Raw genomic sequence first — 18,064 nt, forward strand, 5'->3', positions numbered from 1 at the left:
GTGTCAACAGGACAAAGCATTTCTGCTTGGGTCTACGACGGCTCTAGTGGGCTGTGCACACGGACTCCTGAGGAGGACAACAGGAGACATGTTCTCCCGGGTGGAAGGCGCGGGCGGGCCCAGTCTGGGGCCGTCTGTGTTTTGTTGCTGTTGGTCTTGCTTCACGTTTTTAATCTTTTTTGGAGATTATTTCAGATTTATTTTATGTGCATGAGTATTTTGTTTGCATGTGGACCATACACATGCCTGGTGCCTGAGGAGGGCCAGAAAAGGGCAACAGACCCCTGGGTCTAGAGTTGCGGAGGTTGTAAGCAAACTTGTGGATCCTCTGCAAGACCATGCGCTGTGATGTCATCTGGGCTCCGAACCAGTGATCTGTGGCCATGTGGGATGAGATGGCATCTCTGAGGGCCGGAGTCCTGTCTTCAACTCCTACTGAAGGGTCCTCTGACAAGGGGTTTGTTGGGTCTGTGCGACGGTGGCCAACCCAGAACCTCAGGGTTGTGTGCTCAGCAAACGTCTGTCTTCATCTCTCTTCCTGCTGCCTTGGAAAGTTAGAGATGGCTTTAACTCTCATCTGTGATGTGACACACTGTGATGTCACCTGTGATGTCACCCATAGTGTGATGTCACCTGTGATGTCACACACGCTGTGATGTCACCTGTGATGTAACACACGCTGTGATGTCACCCAGGGTGTGTGTCACCTGTGATGTCACATACGCTGTGATATAACACACACTGTAGCGTCACCTGTGATGTGACACACTGTGATGTCACCTGTGATGTAACACACTGTAATGTCACCTGTGATGTGACATGCTGTGATGTCACCTGTGATGTAACACATGCTGTGATGTCATCCATGGTGTGATGTCACCTGTGATGTCACCCATGGTGTGATGTCACCTGTGATGTCACATATGCTGTGATATAACACACTGTAGCATCACCTGTGATGTGATATGCGCTGTGATGCCATCTGTGAAGTGACATGTTGTGATGTCACCTGTGATGTGACATGTCATGATGTCACCTGTGATGTAACACGCACTGTGATGTCACGCCAGTCCTCACAACACATTGTTTTCACAGTAATCATGACAAAGTTGAGTCACCAACGGCTTTGTGAGTCAGTGGGGGAAGGCTTGAGGTAGCATCCCTCCCCTGCAATTTTACTGTAAAATTTATGTACCATGCAGACTCCCTGAGTTTAATGTTAGCTAACCTTTTAAAAAGAACACCCATTGCTGACGTCGTACTGCTGAGAGGCCATCACCACTACTCACTTCTAGGATTTTTCTGATCTGTTGGGGTGTAGTGGTGGGATAAGATGGGCCGTTCACTTAAAGACTGTACGCCGTCACCACCGATTGCATGTATATTTGCTTCTCTACTGCCGTGACGAAACACTGTGACCAAGAAGGCTTACAGAAGAGCAGTGTGTTTGGGCTAACAGTTCCAGAGGTGAGGGTCCACGACCCATCACGGTGGAGCATGTGGCAGCAGACAAGTGTAGTTGTGGGAGCTGGAAGCTGAGAGTTCACTTCCGGAACCACAAGTGGGAAGGTGAGAGTGAACTTGGAATGGTGCATGGGTGGAAACCCCAAAGCCTGCCCCCGGGGACGTGCTTCCTATAGCAAGGCCACACCTCCTAAACCTTCCCAAACAGGGCCACCAACTGGGGATCAGATATTCAAATATCTGAGCCTATGTGTGGCATCCAAACCACCTGCAGATCACCCCCATCCAGTTTTGTGTGGAGATCCTCCTTCCTTGCCACTGAGAGCTGGGATTTTGGGGTGTACCACCATGCCTAGCTCATGTGACTGCCAGCTCTGGTTTTCCACACAGTCTCAACCTCTCTGCTGACAGGTGCATCTGTGGTGTAGGTTTCTTCTTCTCTTTTCTTCTTGCAAGTGTATGTGTGTGTGCACATTTGGATGTGTTGAGGGTGCACATGTGTGTATATATGTGTGAAGGCCCAAGGCCGATGCTGGTGTCTTTTTCAACCATCTCTACCTTCTGTGTTGAGGTGGGGTCCTTTGATGACCCCAGAGGTCCCCATTTCTGTTAACCTTGGTCTGGGGATTCCTGCCCCTGCCTCCTGTGTACAGGGGTTGTGGAAGGGCCACCGTGCCCACTGGGCTTTTATGTGGGTTCTGGGGACCCACACTCAGGTCCTCACACTTGATTTACCTACTGAGCCATCTCCCCAGCCCCATGCAGAGAGGTTCCTGCTGCTTCTGGCATTTTCTCTCCAAGCCCTTGACACCCACCTGCGTGTCTGGATGCTGACACCCTCCTGGTGACGTCAGGCAGTGGTGACGAGCTATGATTACCCACCTATCTGGTAACAACTGTGTGACACATACTGGTTTGGAAATGTGAAAAGTGTGGGTCTGAAAGCTGGTGAACTCAGCAGTCACTGCCCGGCCCCCACCACGCTGCAGCACTTCCTGTGACTCAGTCCTTACTCAGACCTCTGGTGGCATCTTTTGAAGCTCTCTGAACTCATGGTGCTTTGGACAGACCCTATTACTATCCCCATAATTATTTCTTTTCTTCTACTCACCACATCTTCTGTGCCATCGAGAGTATCCAGTCCTCTGGAACCATAAACCGTAATAAATTCTCTCTTCAATTGGCTTTTGGTCATAGTGTTTGTCTTAGTCGGTGTTCTATTGCTGTGAAGAGACACCATGACCACAACTCTTTCTTTTTGTTTGTTTGAGATCCACCTGCTTCTGCCTCCCGAGTGCTGGGATTAAAGGTCTGCACCACCACCGCCCGGCACCACAACTCTTATAAAGAAAACATTTAATTGAGGTGGCTTGCTTACAGTTTCAGGTTCAGTCCATTATCATCATAGTGGGGAGCACGGTGGTGTTCAGGCAGACATACTGGAGGAACAGCTGAGAGTCCTACGTCTTGATCCACAGGCAGCACTATAAAAGGAGGGACTATAGCACTGGGCATGGCTTGAGCATATAAGACCTCAAAGCCGCCCCCACAGTGACACACTTCCTCCAAAAAAGCCACACCTACTCCAACAAAGCCACACCTCCTAATCGTACCGCTCCCTATAGGCCAAGTATTCAAACACTGTGAGTCTATGGGGGCCATACCTGTTCAAACCACCGTGGTATTTTACCTTACAAACAGAAAGGAAACTATTATGGATGTGTTCTTGAATTCTGTTTGCAAGTATTTAAATGAGAATTTTTATTCTATGTTCATCAGGGAGATTGACCTATAATCTCCTTTTTTCAGTTGGGTCTTTATCTGGTTTTGGTATCAGGGTAATCCTGGCTTCATAAAAATGTTGGGGGTCGGAGGTCGGGGAGATGGACCTATGCGTAAGAGCGCTGGCTGCTTTTCTAGAGGACCCAGGTTTGATTCTCAGCATCAACATGGCAACACCCAACCCTCTGTACCTCCATTTACAGAGGATCCAAAGACCTCTTCTGTCCTCCATGGCATCCACACACACAGCACACAGACATACATGTAGCGAAACACCTATATAAATACAAAATAATAAAATTAAATAAGAAAGCATTTAGGAGTGTTTCTTTTGTATTTTCAAGAATAATGTGAGGAATATTGTTATTAGCTCTTCTTTGAAGGTTTGGTAGAATTCTGCACGGAATTTTTCTGACCCCGACCTGTTTTCCACTGGGAGATTTTGAATTACCGTTTTACCTCAACGTTGTTGTACATCCGCTCAAACTGTTTACTTCTTCTTGGTTTAACTTTAGTTTGTCAGATGCCTCTAGAAGCCCATAGATTTAGATTTTTCCACTTTTAGTGAATTAAAAATATTTCAAGTATCTCCTCATGAGTCTCTGAATTTTGTACGGTTGATCTATTCAGAGGTGGGGTGTTGAAGTCTCCTGCCATTATTGTGTGAGAGTTAATCTGTTATTTTAAATCTAGTAGTGTTTGCTTTACAAAATTGGATGAGCCTCTGGATGCATTTAAAATTATAATTTCCTCCTAACGGATCGTTCTCTTGGTCCGTGTGAGGTAAGCCCTCTTCCTTTCTTCTGACAGGATCTGATTTGAAGTCTATTTGTCAGACTGTTTCCCGACCCTATTCGCTTGGTACATTTTCCTTTTACTTTAAGGTAGCATTTATTTGATGATATTTTTCTTGGAGGCAGCACAGAAGATTCTGTTTTCCTTTTCTTTTGTTTTGTTGCTGTTTTCGTATTTTTGAGGCAGGGTTTCTCTGTGTTGCCCTGGCTGTCCTGGAACTCGCTTTGTAGCACAGGCTGGCCTCGAACTGAGATTCACCTGCCTCTGCCTGTGAATGCTGGGATTTAAGTGTGCACACCACCACTGCCGTCAGGCCATTTCTAGTTCTTTATTAAGTTCTAGTTTCATCTCTTCAGCTGCCTTCTTTATTTTATTCAGTGTCTGTTTGTGTTCTTGTAAAAAGTTCTGGAGTCCTCTTGACGTTGCTTGTTTTCCAAATTTGTAACCATTCTTTTGAATTCTGTATCTGGAATTCCTTCTAAGTCATTGTGATCAGGACTATTAATACAGAGTTAGTAAATGTTTGAAGGAGACAACTAATCTTGGTTTTTTAACGTTATATATATTTTTGTTCTGGTTTCTGCCCATCTAGGGTTAGATCCTTGGTTAATAGTGGGTGTTGCTCACACCTTAAATCCCAGAACTCAGGAAGCAGAGGCAGACTAGGCCAGCCTGGTCACATATCTAGGCCAGCCTGGTCTACATAGTTCTGGGCCAGCCTGGTCTACACAGTGAGGGACTCTCTCTCTCAAAATGCCAAAGTCGATTTTGTTCTGTTGCTCTGGTCCCTGTAATTCAGCTTGTCGCTCTTCCAGTGGACGGGACGTGCTCTCAGTGTCCAGGGGAGACGAGCTGGAGCACAGTGCGATCCTTGTCTTCTTCTAGATGCGTTGTTATGTTATCTGTATAATGTAGACGTTATGCTCCTTCTCCTCATCTGTTACACTAATTTTCCGGGTCCCTGGCTTCACCTGCAGTGTGCCCTGTAGGTCGAGTGCTGCCTGTGGCAGTGGTGATTTCCACACACTCTTTAGGTGGCTTAGGGAGTCAAAGGCTCTGATAGTCCTGCATGTGCTGATGTGCTAGTCGATAAGGGTCCTGAGAAGTTTCTGCACCCCATAAGCCTCTCCACCGACGCAGCAATCCAAATCAGACCAAATCAAACCGAATTAGAAAAGCCCCGGTTTAGTAGGTAAAACGCACTGGATGCTTTCCCACCCCCAAGAGAGGAGATGGGAAGAGAGACCGAAAAACCACGTGTCTGTTTTCTGGGGTGCAGTTTCAATACTCTGTGGGGGTGGTCTCGGGATCTCTGGGGGAGGAGCTGAATTTGGTGGGCTTGAGACCCGGCAGGGTGTGGGGAGGGTTGCTAAGGTGGGGGAGGGGAGCTGAGGTGGGGTTTCCACCAGAGCAGGTGCGAGTCAGAAAGGGCAGGAGAGGGAAGCCATCATTCTGAAACTAGTTACTAGGATTAGGTTGTTAGGTGCCTGCTTGTATTCTAGTGAGTGTGCCTGTGTGCACGTGAGCATGCAAGCTCGCATCACAGTGTTTCCCATTGCATGCGAGTATTGTGCACGTGTGTGTGCATGTGTGCATGCGCATGCATGAGTGTGCATGTGTGTGCATGTGTGTGCATGTGTGCCTGTGTGTTTGCACACATGCATCATGTACATGTTTGCGCATGTGTACGTGTGTGTGCATGAGTGTGCATGTGTGCGCATGTGCATGTGCATGTATGCATGTAAGCTTGCAAATGGGAGTGTGTGTGTGTGTGTGTGTGTGTGTGTGTGTATGTGTGTGTGTGTGCCTGTGTCTACCTGTGTGTATGTTCATATATACGTGTGTGTGTGTGTATGTGTGTTTAGGGGTGTTTTTGGGGTGTATGGACTGTGATGTGCTGGTTGGTTATTTTTTGTCAACTTGACACACCAGGATCCTCTGGAAAGAGAACCACAATGGAGAAATCGTCATCCTCACCCCCATCCTGGCCTGCAGGTAAGGCTGTGGATCATTTTCTTGGTTCATGGTTGATGTGGGAGTGTCCAGCACATGTGGACCGTGCCACCTCTGGACAGATGCTCTGGGGGTGGAAGAGGCAGCACAAGCCTGGAGACTCACGGCCAGCACCACTCCCCCATGGCCTCTGCTCCCATGTCTGTCTCAGGTTCCTGCCCCTTAGCTCCCGCTTTGGCATCCATCAGCGGTGGGCTGTGACCAGGATGTGTCCCCACGTAACCCGCTTTCTCCCCGGGTTGTTTTTGGTCACTGTGTTGATCAAGTAACAGAAAGCCTGAGACCAGGCTAGCCTAGAACTTTCAGGATTGTCCTGCCTGACCCTACGGAGTGCTCTGGCTTTGTCCATGGCCAGCTAGTCCTCAGCATCTACACCTGCTGCTTGGTGACTCTTCACCAGGGACAGAGGATTGGTCATCCCACCATGCTGGTTGTTTTCGCTATTTTAGGGGGGGCCCACCACCCAGCTCCCAAATAAATCACACACGGAGGCTTAGTTTTAATTACGAATGCCCAGCCTTAGCTGCCCAGCCTTAGCTGGCTTAGTTTCTGGCCAGCTTTCCTTAACTTAAATTATCCCGTCCACCTTCAGCCTCCACCATCACTGATTTCTTTCTCACAAAGGTAACTAGGATTTTTCAGCAACTCCCTCCCCGAGTACTTTGGGATGTAAGTCAAATGGAGGAGCTGGAAGCCCACTCACAGAAACCTGGCAGCTTGCCTTGGCGTCCTCAGCTGTGAGGTGGACGCAGTGGTCCTGGGTTAGAGCCCCAGGGTTGGCCTGTTGCAGCCACTTATGAGGCAGCTTGAGCGGACCAGGAAGGCAGCTTAGCACACTCAGGAGGTGCAGTGGCTAAGGCCGCTGAGGCCAGAAAGATGAGGGGTGGTTAGTGTGATGGGAAATGTCATCTTTAAGCTTCAAGGACCTGGAAAGGGACTTGGTAGCTGTCTGTTCACACCAGGGCAGCAGGAGCGGTGTTTAGAGGCCCATGGGTGGTTTTCGTGAATCTTTACAGTGGGGATGTTTGACTGTGTGTTGCTCCTTGGTTTACAGGAGTTTCCAGAGTGGGCAGTGTGTACAGGGGTACTACCCAGCCTGGGTATGCAGTCGGCGGCATTGCTGGTCTCTGCTGCTGCTAAGAGGCAGTGGCAGGTTCTGGGGAAGAGACCCAGGATTTGGGGGTGCAGATGATTGCCAGAGTGTGTTTACCCTTAAATCTGCCTACATCCCAGGTGCCAGATGTTTGCACCAGCTGCCCAGGGTGGCGGTGCCGCCTGTAATCCAGGAACATTTGTAGTCCAGTGGGTGGTCCTTGTGGACATGAAAGGTAAGTTTTGGTCTCCTTAAACCAAGCAAAGGTAGTCCGTTCTCTCCAGGTGGCTCTGCTCTCACCTGCAAAAGCTAAAAGTGACCCGCTCTGACGTGACTGGCCCTGTAACAGGCTTGCAGCCAGGGGCACAATTACTGGCAGCTTTTTCTCCCATCTGGAGCTGAGGTGTTGTAGGTGGGCTCTGTGGCCTCCCGGGTTTATTCAGAATACATCCCTCCGGGCCCTGATTTCTCAGAGTATGTATGGGCTGGGAATGTGTGTGCCCACTACCTGGCTTTTTCTCTGAATAGCCTGGGTTTGGTGTAATGCATGTAGTCCAAGGGTATGACTTGCCTGAACAAGGTTCCTGATGGAACTTTCTTTTTTCAGAACCAGGTCTATGTTTCCTTTGACAGAATCGCACTGCTCTAAACCCCTAAGGACAATTGTGTCCTAGACCACGCGGTTAACCTGCAAGTGAACTGTTCCCCCTCCTGTCTCTGCTAACGGAGGAATCTCAGCAAGCGCCCGGCCCCTGCTCAGCTTCATGCATATTACATCTCTGCTTTTGCAATGCATGCACGATCCATACTGGAGGGATATTTATTTCCAGACCCGCCACATGCTCCCCGAGGCAGCCCCCACACAGATTTTAATTGCTAAACCGACTTATTCTGACTCAGTGTCTGCTTAGTAAAATGTCTGGAGATACAAAGAAGGGGGAGGTAGGGGAGCTGGGCCAGATGCTGTCTATGACTAACAGGACATCCACCAGAGGGGGCTGAACAGCTCGCTGGCCTGTCACAGGTGGGTGGGTTTCTCGGAGCTCTTAGCTGTACCCCGTTGTGCTAAAATTGTAGTTTGTGAATAAGCGTTCGAGCCGGGCTGGGCTGACTCAAGGGCGGTGACGGTTTCTGAGGAATGCCTTCAGGTCACAGGCTGCTCCAGCTCGTGGGGTGCTGCTGCCTGGGCTCTTGTCCCTCATTCCCTCATCTCTTCGGTGGTGCCGGCCAGTGGTCTCTGAGAAAAGCAGAGCGGGGCACTGGGGACACCGGTTTCAGGGTGAGGTTTGGAAACTGCCTGCCATCCTCACCTTTTCTCTCCTCTTTTTCTTTTGTGTGTGTGTGGGAGGGACACACACACACACACACACACACACACACACACACACACACACAGAGCAGGGGGTGGGAGGGGTTGATTCATATAACTCAGATTGGCCTGGGATTTATGATCCCCCTGCCTCAGAGAACTGGGATTACAATCAGGCACCATTCCTGGCCCAAATCCTCCACACTTTCATTTACGGCCTTTGGCTCACACTCCAAGGCTGGCATGGGTGCCTGTGCGAGCTCCTTGTCTCCGGTCGGTGGGAACCCACACAGGCTCAGCGGCGGCGGCTTGTGCGGCGGGTCACGTAAAATGCTCATTGTCCCCGTCCCAGCTCGTGTCGTCTTGAGCCTTTGTGACACAGAATTCGTGTCATAGAATTGCTTCTAAGAAAGAGCTCCAGTAACGATGGAAGGCATGCGGAGGTGAACAGCTGGGATCCTTTCTCCATTAATAACTGACTGGGAATTCACTCGTCGTATTTTGAAAGAACAGAGCAGCAGGTCCTGAGGGCCCAGGTTTTAGTAACACAACTTTTTGAGAAAGAGAATGGAGAAATCTTAGCGTGCTGGGAGGAGGCCAAGGCTGCTGGACACTGCAAACACCACAGTCCAGCCAACGTCAGTTGGGGCAACATCGCCACCCCCCCCCAACGTTTGGTTCCAGTTGCAGACACCTTTGTCACAGTTCACAGGGCCCTGCTGTCGTTTCATGGGTAACATCTGGGACACTAAAGATCCCACAGTGCAAAGGTCAGCGAAGAACCGTCTAGCCCTAGCATTGGCAGGGCCACTCTGGAGACTTGTTGACAGGGCTGCGCAGCGTAGCAGTTTTGCTCGCATGCCCTTCTGCGGCCTGCCTATGACATGGTCTGTGTAACCCCCACCAACCCCCTGGAGAGGACTGTGTGTGCCGGGCACAGTGTTGTGATGAACAGGAACTCAGGTACAACTGAGGCCAGCTGGGGTGTGTCCGAAGGCAGCCGTTCTGTCTAGGGCCCTCGGTCTCTCCCAAGCAGTGTTTGATGGTGACCTTTGTCCTCAACAAGTGCCAGCGTCCACTGGGGACCCAGGAATCCGAGAAGAGGTGAATGTTCCCATGGGGTCCATGCCATGCCCTGTGCTGGTGAGATCTAGGGCCCACATGCTGTTTCAAAATCTTGCTGGTTTCTCTCCCATGAGCCTCCCACTCAAGGACAGTCCAGTCCTGTTTGGAGACCATGACAGACTGGAACTGAGAGAGCCCAAGGCTTGTGTCCCTTCTCAGCAATGACTATTCATGACTGACCTGAAGATTTCTGCTAAAAAATCCCCCGCCTCCAGCCCCAGGAATTCCTGCTCAGAGGCGCTCTGGGGGAGTGAGGGTTGAGTTCTCTCTTCTTTGGAGAAGAGAGAATCTTCTAGGCCTCACAATGCAATCTTTCTCACTGTGATGACTATTTTTGGTTGTTAACTTGACTACACTGGAATTAACTAAAACCCCAGAGGCTGGGTACACTTGTGAGGGATTTTTTTGTTTGTTCTTATTTTTTGAGACAGGGTTTCTCTGTGTAGCCCTGGCTGTCCTGGAACTCGCTCTGTAGACCAGGCTGGCCTCACACTCATAGGATCCGCCTGCCTCTGCCTCCCGAGTGCTGGGATCAGAGGCATGTGCCACCACCTTCTGGCAGGATTTTTTTTTTTTAATTAAAATAATTGAAGTAGGAAGACCTACTTTTGATCCAGATCTTTTGAGATGGAAAGACCCACCTCTAATCTGTCCACAGCTTCTGCTGGCAGCCCGTATAAAGGTCGTGGAAGAAGGAAGCTTTTGCTCTTTTCCTGCTTGGCTTTTTGTTCTTGATGGCAAGTCCATCCCTTCACTGGCATTATAGTCTGCTCCCTCAGGGTTCTGGCATATAGTGGAGACCAGCTGAGACATTCAGCCTTGTGGACTGAACAATTACTGGATTCTTGGACCTTTTTATCGGGGACTAAGGGGGTCCAACCCCTCGATAGTCCCCTCCCAGGGTCTGGGAAGAATCTACAACCAGCTGATAATTAATCTTTGATGAGAAGAAATGAATCTATGTACACGAAACTCCTTAGTCCATATACTTTATTATTCTGTGTCAGTTACAAGCTTGTATTCTGCTCTCATATTTAGGTCTTTTCTTGCCTGATTTCTCTCTACACTTGTCCGCGGTCCCCTCTGGGTTCTATCTTAATTCCTTCATCTTGTTCTGCTCCTTCTAGGTTCTCATCCATCTTGTTCCTTCCCATATCATCTTTTCTCCCATCTCTTTCTCTCTCCTCATCTCGTTCTTCCTCATCTCGTTCTTCCCCATCTGGCTCATCCTCATCTTCCATCTTGTTCCTCTAGTACTCTCTTCTAGCCCTTCAATCTAGTTCTTCCCCATCTCAGTTTGTTCCTCTCAAGTTCTTACCCGTCTAGTTCTTCCATTCTCTTTTCTCTTCTCCGACCCCCGTGCCCTGGAAGTCCTGGTATATAAAGCCAGGCTTCCAGGGTCAAACGGAGGGGTGATAAGAATCACATTGAGAGGCAATAACCGTTAATTATGATTTGCAACCCCAAAGGAAGTGACCAATGGGGAAATGAATTAACTAAAGGCTGAATTCAGGTAATATCTAAGAAGAGGGCTCTTATGTGCTCAACTATAATCTTAAACGTGATTGGTAGAAAATGTTAAGAATCTATAAGTTGCTAGGTCAATGGGAGAAAATAAAACTGTCTTCTTTTTTCCTGTGGCTCCTATCTGTCCAAGCTATCTGCCAGTTTTTTCTGCAGGGTGGGGGAAAGTGTGCTCAGTCGCTAGGCAACCTGTGTACAGCTAGATGCCTCTGGTGATAGTTAAAGGGAGATCTGGAACCAGAGGTAAGATTTGGGAAAGGAGGAAGTAAAGCTTAATTGGCACATCCGCCAGGCCTTCTCAAACAGGTAGCCTGGATGTTAAGTCTGTTCTTAGAGAATACAGAGGTATCTCTGATAAAGTACTCTTCTCCATCTGGGGACGGACCTGGCCAGATGCTGCTAATGATGATAATTACAGGGAGGCTTGAACTGGGGTTCTGGCTGAGCATAGCTGTCAGTGCAGGAGGTTATCTAAATATTCCTAGAAGTGGTTAGGTAAGGAGTTAGCGGTCTATAAAGTTAGTAAGGCTGTAAGAAAGAGGGGTCCGAGCTGAATTGTGTAAAGCTATTAATGAACATCCACCTGACCTAGGTGGTGTCTCCTTGTGGAATTTACCTTAAATCAGGAGACTTGCACGTGGACTGTTATCATTGCTAGTCCTTGAAAGTGGCTAAGGGAGATATCTGATTCCAGAGAAAGCCTTTCCTGAGGCTGTTCTCCAAATACCTGGAATGTGTATGTCCAGAGAGTGATCAGTGCACACTGTTAGCCCTTCTTAGGGAAAAGTCAATGGGGATAACTATGAAGGCACACATGATTTTCATAACAGAGGACAGCTGATATATAACAAGCCAAGTAACACCAAAACTCCTTGGAATTTGGCTTCCTCTGGAGGAATTCCCTGATCCCTCCAGGTAGTGACTTTGCCATAACCAGCTGAGTTCTTATGATATATTCCTGCGGCCTGCAGCACCTTTTGTTGGTAGACAGCCTCTGTTGGACTAGTTGGACCACAGTCTATAAGTCACTCTAATAAATCCCCTTCCTCTGTATCTAGATTCATTCTGTATGTGCTGGAGTGATCGCAAGGGCCTGTGACCTGGGTGACAAGCCCTGGATTGAGTAAGTCGTGTGTGTCTGTTCTATTATTTTATACACATTACCGTAATTAAGATGTAGGCACTGAGAGGCTAGAGATGGCCTCACTAGCCGAGTGCTCACTGCTCTTGCCGGAGACTAAGTTCAATTCCCAGCACCCCACAGGGTAGCTCACTTGCAACTCCAGCTTTGAGGGAATCAAATCTTCTCACACACACATGCTCTCTCACACACACACACACACACACACACACACACACACACGCACATGCACACGCACATGCACACGCACGCTTACACACGCTCTCATATAATTAAAAACATACAGCAAAAATGAGGACACTGATTAGCAATCCCCTCTTCTTCCTGCCTCAAGCTCCAGCCAGTGTTGAATCACCCCCTTGGTTTGCTTTGGGTCCCTCCGGCTCCTCTCTCTTTGATCAGGAACCTCGTCTCTCAGTTATTCCTTCACAGTCTTCTAAAGCGTTCCTTAATTCCGTAATCTCTGTCACCAGAGCCTGCCCTTATTGTTCCTCAACTCACAGGTGGCCACCTCACCACACAGTCTTCACAGGTGGTCACCTTGCCACACAGTCTTCATAGGTGGTCACTTTGCCACACAGTCTTCATAGGTGGCCACCTCACCACACAGTCTTCACAGGTGGTTACCTTGCCACACAGTCTTCACAGGTGGCCACCTTGCCACACAGTCTTCATAGGTGGTCACCTTGCCACACGGTCTTCACAGGTGGTCACCTTGCCACGAAGTCTGCAAGGCCTAACCCCTGACTGTCTAGCAGCCACCGAGTAAACCTTCCTCCTGCTCTACATAATTCCATGGTGGAAAAGCATCTGGGGCTTCCAGTCCCCTCTGCCTGCTATTCAGCTGGCTTCACGGAATGGAATTAAGAACTATTTTGTGGGCTGGGTGAGACTGCTCCGTGGGTATTTGTCAACCCTGATGACTTGAGTTGAGGGATCCCCAGGATCCACATGGTGGCAGGAGAAAGCACTCCAGCGAAGTGTCTTGTGACCTCCACAGAAGAGCCGTGGCACATGTATGTGCATGCATACCCCCCCCCCCCCAGTAATTTTAAAACATATAGTAAGAAGCTATTTTGTACTAGGCGTGGTGGGCCTGCCTGGAATACAGGCGAAAGTTCAACGTAGCCAATTCAAGGCCAGCCTGGACTAAATGAGATCTTGTTTTGAACAACAGAAAAGCCACCCATCCACAAACAATAGTAAAACCCCAAAACAAAACCTTATCTCTCAAACATAAAAACAAGAGCCGTGGCCGGGCGGTGGTGGCACACGCCTTTAATCCCAGCACTCGGGAGGCAGAGCCAGGCGGATCGCTGTGAGTTCGAGGCCAGCCTGGGCTACCAAGTGAGTTCCAGGAAAGGCGCAAAGCTACACAGAGAAACCCTGTCTCGAAAAACCAAAAAAAAAAAAAAAAAAAAAAAAAAACAAAACAAAAAAAAACAAGAACCGTAATTTTTATATTCTTATATTCTAAAAAACAACTGAAAAACCACGGTTGTGTCCCATCTACATACCAGTTATCTAATATCCATCCTATAGAATTACTGATATTATACTCTTTAGAATAAAAGGGGTCAATAAACACATACACTCAGCCATGCCTCGGATTGAATGTTTGTTACTCCAGGGCTCAGAGGGTAGAGGCAGGAGGATCAGGCGTTCTAGGCTCCGTTACATAGTAAGTTCGAGGTCAACGACAACTATATGAGATCCTGTTTCAAAAACTAAAAACAAAATAAAGCAAGTATTACCACCACCACCACCACCACCACCACCACCACCACCACCACCACCACCACCACCACCGAAACAACCCTCCCCTCCTGTACACATGATGTGAAACCGAGGTAGCAAAGATCAGAAAGTCTTTTTCGTGCTCGCCAAATTTTTATTGTTTTAAAAGAAGTTACCCCAAACCTCAGGGCTCTACAGAATTTTGTTCATTGGAGTTTTGCCAGGCCACCCGCAGCGGCGCAAACAGGCGCGCTGGCTCCCTCTCGTGGTCAGCAGGCAGAAGACCCGGGAAGAAAAGGGAGCAGACTCCTGAGGCTGTTTCCCTGAACTAGACCCTGGCAGTGTGGTCCGCAAACCGGAGTCTGAGCAAGTGTTGTATTTTGCGGGGTAAGGTAAAAAGGATTGCCCACTGGAGGGCGGTTATGAGACGTAGACGGCGGAATGTGCAGGTAAACAAACAAACACACGCTATTTGTACAATTCAACCGCAGCAAACTTTCCTATTCCAAGGAACAAACACTCCAGGCGTCTCTCTTCCCCCTGCTGCCATCTCACAATGGGAAGATGCAAAGGACGCGGCCTGAGTTCCCCTGGCCAGGGCTCCTCAGCATAGCCTGGCCCCACCTTCGAGCCCCCGGGGCTGCATGGGCCCCCGTGTCTCCGTTCGGTCCCGGTCAGGAGTTCCACTCACTCCAGGCCTCTCTGCCAAGTCGAAGTGACTGTACCCAGGGAGACGGGTCTGAGCCTGAGACATTTTCTCTCAAATGCGTGAGGCCCATGGGGCTGCGCCCGCGGGACTGAGAAGATGTCACAGTGAGGCACAGCGACCTTTGGCCCGTTCACTCCCTGCCACCCTGTTTTGTGGTCCCTAGCTTGTGTTTTTTTTGGTTTTCAATACCTGGTCTCACGTAGTCCGGGGTGGTCTCAGACTGAGCAGGTAGCTGAAGATGACTCTGACCTGGACCTCCCGCCTCCGGCTCCAGTGTTACCACCCGGTTCGTGGTCCTTTGCTTTGATGGTGAAGAGGCAGAACCATTTCTATCCGACAGCTCACGATGGTGGCACTCATGGGTCCCCAAGATCCAACTGCCTTCCGGTCTTAGTATAGAGGTCAGTGATTCCAGGAAGGCCGTCTTTGAGTCCCTCAGGCAGGGTGAGGTAGTTCTGCCATGGTTCCCTAACGCTCTGTCACTTCTAGGGAGATAGGACGTTCTGGAAGAATCGATTATGTGAACATGGAGAACACTCTCGTTAGATGTGGGCAGGGGGGACCCTGCCTGGGTGCTACACCTTGGAGGGTGACTTGTCTTTCTTCGGTCCACTAGTCTTCATGGGTGAGACTGTTAGGGCGCCTGTGCCTCCCTGCCATGCTTTGGGTATGTCAGCCCAGAATGCCTTCTTCCGGGGTCTATAGGGGCCTTCCCTAGCTTTTCCTTCCCTAAATGTCACTGTGCTGCTGGCCTGCAAGCCCCCAGACGTGTGTGCGCGCGTGTGCGTGTGTGTGTGTGTGTGTGTGTGTGTGTGTGTGTGTGTGTGTGTGTGTGTGCGCGCGCGCGCAGCTTTGGGGTGGGTGGATGCCAGTGTTGGATCATGCGCACAAGGCCGGGAGGCCCTTAAGTTCAGGATGAATGCAGGATAGAGGAGGTGGCTGAAAGCGGGGTGTTTCGCTGATAAACTCGGTGGGCAGGGAATGAGGAGGTGGGGAAGAGGCGGGGTGGAGCACATGGAGGGAGAGGCCCTGTGGGGACTGACCGGCTGCAGTTGAAGGAGCTGATACCTGGCGGAGAGCAAGACCTCTGGCCTCCAGCTACACCTGAGTCACTTTCTGTTTTACCTGTGTCATGGGCTGCAGCTGACTTGCCTCCAGGCAGCAGCTGTCTGTGTCTTATTTCCCCTGCTTGACCTTGGGGCTTCAGGGAAGGCTTCCCGTGTGATGAAATTCTGGGACCAGTTTCAAGAATGAGAAAGGACCTTCCAGGGAAGTAGAGATTTCTAGAGAGTAGTGATAACATGGTCATGAAGAGCCCCCAGTTAGATGTGGGCAGGAGGGACGCTGCCTGGGTGCTGCACCTCAGAGGGAGAGCCCCCAGTTAGATGTGGGCAGGAGGGATGCTGCCTGGGTGCTGCACCTCAGAGGGAGAGCCCCCAGTTAGATGTGGGCAGGGGGGACGCTGCCTGGGTGCTGCACCTCAGAGGCAGCTCTGCCCCTCATGGGTGAGAAGTCTGCAGGACAGTGACCATGTGCATCCCGGCTCTGGATCTGTCGGCCCACAGTGTCAAGGAGCCCTTGGACATTGAGGGAAAGAGGAACATTGGTGTCTTGGGTGACAACGGTAGCATATGTCACCTGGTTATCAAAGAGGCTCAGAGTGTCCATAGCCTTGGAGTTTCTAACACCACAGGGGACATCCCGTGCTAGCAATTTCAGTGGGCTAGCGAGGCAGGCCCCCAGGTGTCAGTGGGCCCGGGAGAGGGTGGGAGGCCAGAAACAGGAAGCAGAGAGCAGAGACAACCAAGAAAAGATCAATTTCCAACAACGGCTCAAAGGAACAAGAAATGTCTGGAGGGAGAGGCAGAAGGGGCCGAATGGTCGTCTTAGTTCTGTGATGCGTTTAATGGAATTACAGAGTGTGTGTTTAAAGAAAGCGAGTAATATAGTGCAGTAATGTGTGGATGAAAACCAAATTTCAGAGCCAAGTGGGAGTCAGGGCCGATGGGAAGTCACGGATAGCCAACCATTACTCCAGGGGCGGTGGTGGAACCCAGGGGACAGGGGACATCTGACATGGCATGACAAGGCTCCTGTTGGGACGAGAGGGAAGGGCAGAGAGCGGGGTGGTGAGAGGGAGGGAGGAGAGAGGCCAGTGAGCAGCGGGGACCACCACGAGAGGTTCACTGGGTGGCACAGGTCTGGATGAGGCCTGGGGGTGGAGGGATGTCCCCGTGAAGGGGAACTGTGAGCCTGGGGCTTCACGGTCCTTCCTCGTATGCTGCAATCTCTTGAGGTGATGGCCGGTGTGCTGTTCTCCACAGAGGTGAGACAAAGGGACCTTGGCCGTGGGAGCTGTTTGGGTGTCGGAGAGAACATCCGAGGGAGGGAGATGGATGTTCTAGAAGCGGCAACTGGGAACAGGAAGCAGATCTGTGCTATTTCCTGCCCTGGGCCCTGGGAGTGTGGGAGAGTGAGCAGCCTCCCCCTTGGGAAGCAGACGGGGGTGTGTGGCAGGGGGTTAGTCTTCATGGGAACAAGTTCTTTAGGATATTCTGGGTGGAGAAGGGACTGGGGAAAGTGAGGTGATGTTAGTGGCTTGGGTCCAGAGTGTGTGCGCGCGCGCGCGCGTGCGTGTGTGCGTGCCTGCGTGTGTGTGTGTGTGTGTGTGTGTGTGTGTGTGTGTGTGTGTGTGTGTGTGTGCAGCTTGGATGAAAGTGGGGATGGGTGAGAGGTGAGTGGAGAAACGGGCTGGTGAGATTGGCCTCCGTGCTCCTGTCTTCAGGAGCCTAGTTTTGTTGGGAAAATTGACTGAAGTCCCAGGCACGTCTAGGCAGGGTGTGAAGAGAGAAGCTGACCCCACCTGACGAGGCGTGGCCAGGGATCATAACAGCAAGCCAAGTCTGTGGGCTTGGAAATCTGTCAGCTCAGGAGCTGGGAGTCCACAGTGAAGGGCAGGGTTGGCTCCGAGGGTCACAGGAGACTGTTCCAGTTCTCCTGCCTGTGTGCCGGTCTCCAAGTTTTACTTTGTAATTTCATTGTGTGTGTGTGTGTGTGTGTGTGTGTGTGTGTGTGTGTGTGTGTGTATGGAGGACAGAGGGTTTTCTCCTACCCAGGGCCCAGGGATGGAACTCAGGTCCTCAGGCTTGGTGGCAGGAGCCCTCCCATGCTGAGCCATTTTACTGGCCCAAGTCTCACTTTTTTATCACAATAACAACCATGTAGGACAGGGACTGGCCCTGCCAATCTCATTTCTAATGACTTCTGTAAAAGTGTGTCTCTAAATAAGAGCGCTACCAGAAGCCCGGCTTATGTCTGTAATGTCAGCTCTTGGAAGACCGAGGCAGAAGGATTACCATGAATTTAAGACCA

General features: G+C 50.2%; 1 long non-coding RNA gene across 7 annotated transcripts in view; it reads left to right on the forward strand.

The window, feature by feature from the left end:
* The window catches only part of LOC128108335 (uncharacterized), a 75,149-nt gene that overhangs the window by 33,052 nt on the left and 24,033 nt on the right, over nucleotides 1-18,064 (forward strand). For 3 of the 7 annotated variants that reach the window (XR_008217436.1, XR_008217433.1, XR_008217439.1), the window contains 2 exons: nucleotides 5,974-6,036; nucleotides 7,288-7,382. This is a non-coding gene — a long non-coding RNA (uncharacterized LOC128108335). The other 4 variants (XR_008217434.1, XR_008217437.1, XR_008217438.1 and 1 more) reach the window with 4 other exon arrangements.

Source organism: Peromyscus californicus, unplaced genomic scaffold (genome assembly GCF_007827085.1).
Source record: "Peromyscus californicus insignis strain IS unplaced genomic scaffold, ASM782708v3 Scaffold_13__1_contigs__length_99412109, whole genome shotgun sequence".
NCBI lineage: Eukaryota > Metazoa > Chordata > Mammalia > Rodentia > Cricetidae > Peromyscus > Peromyscus californicus.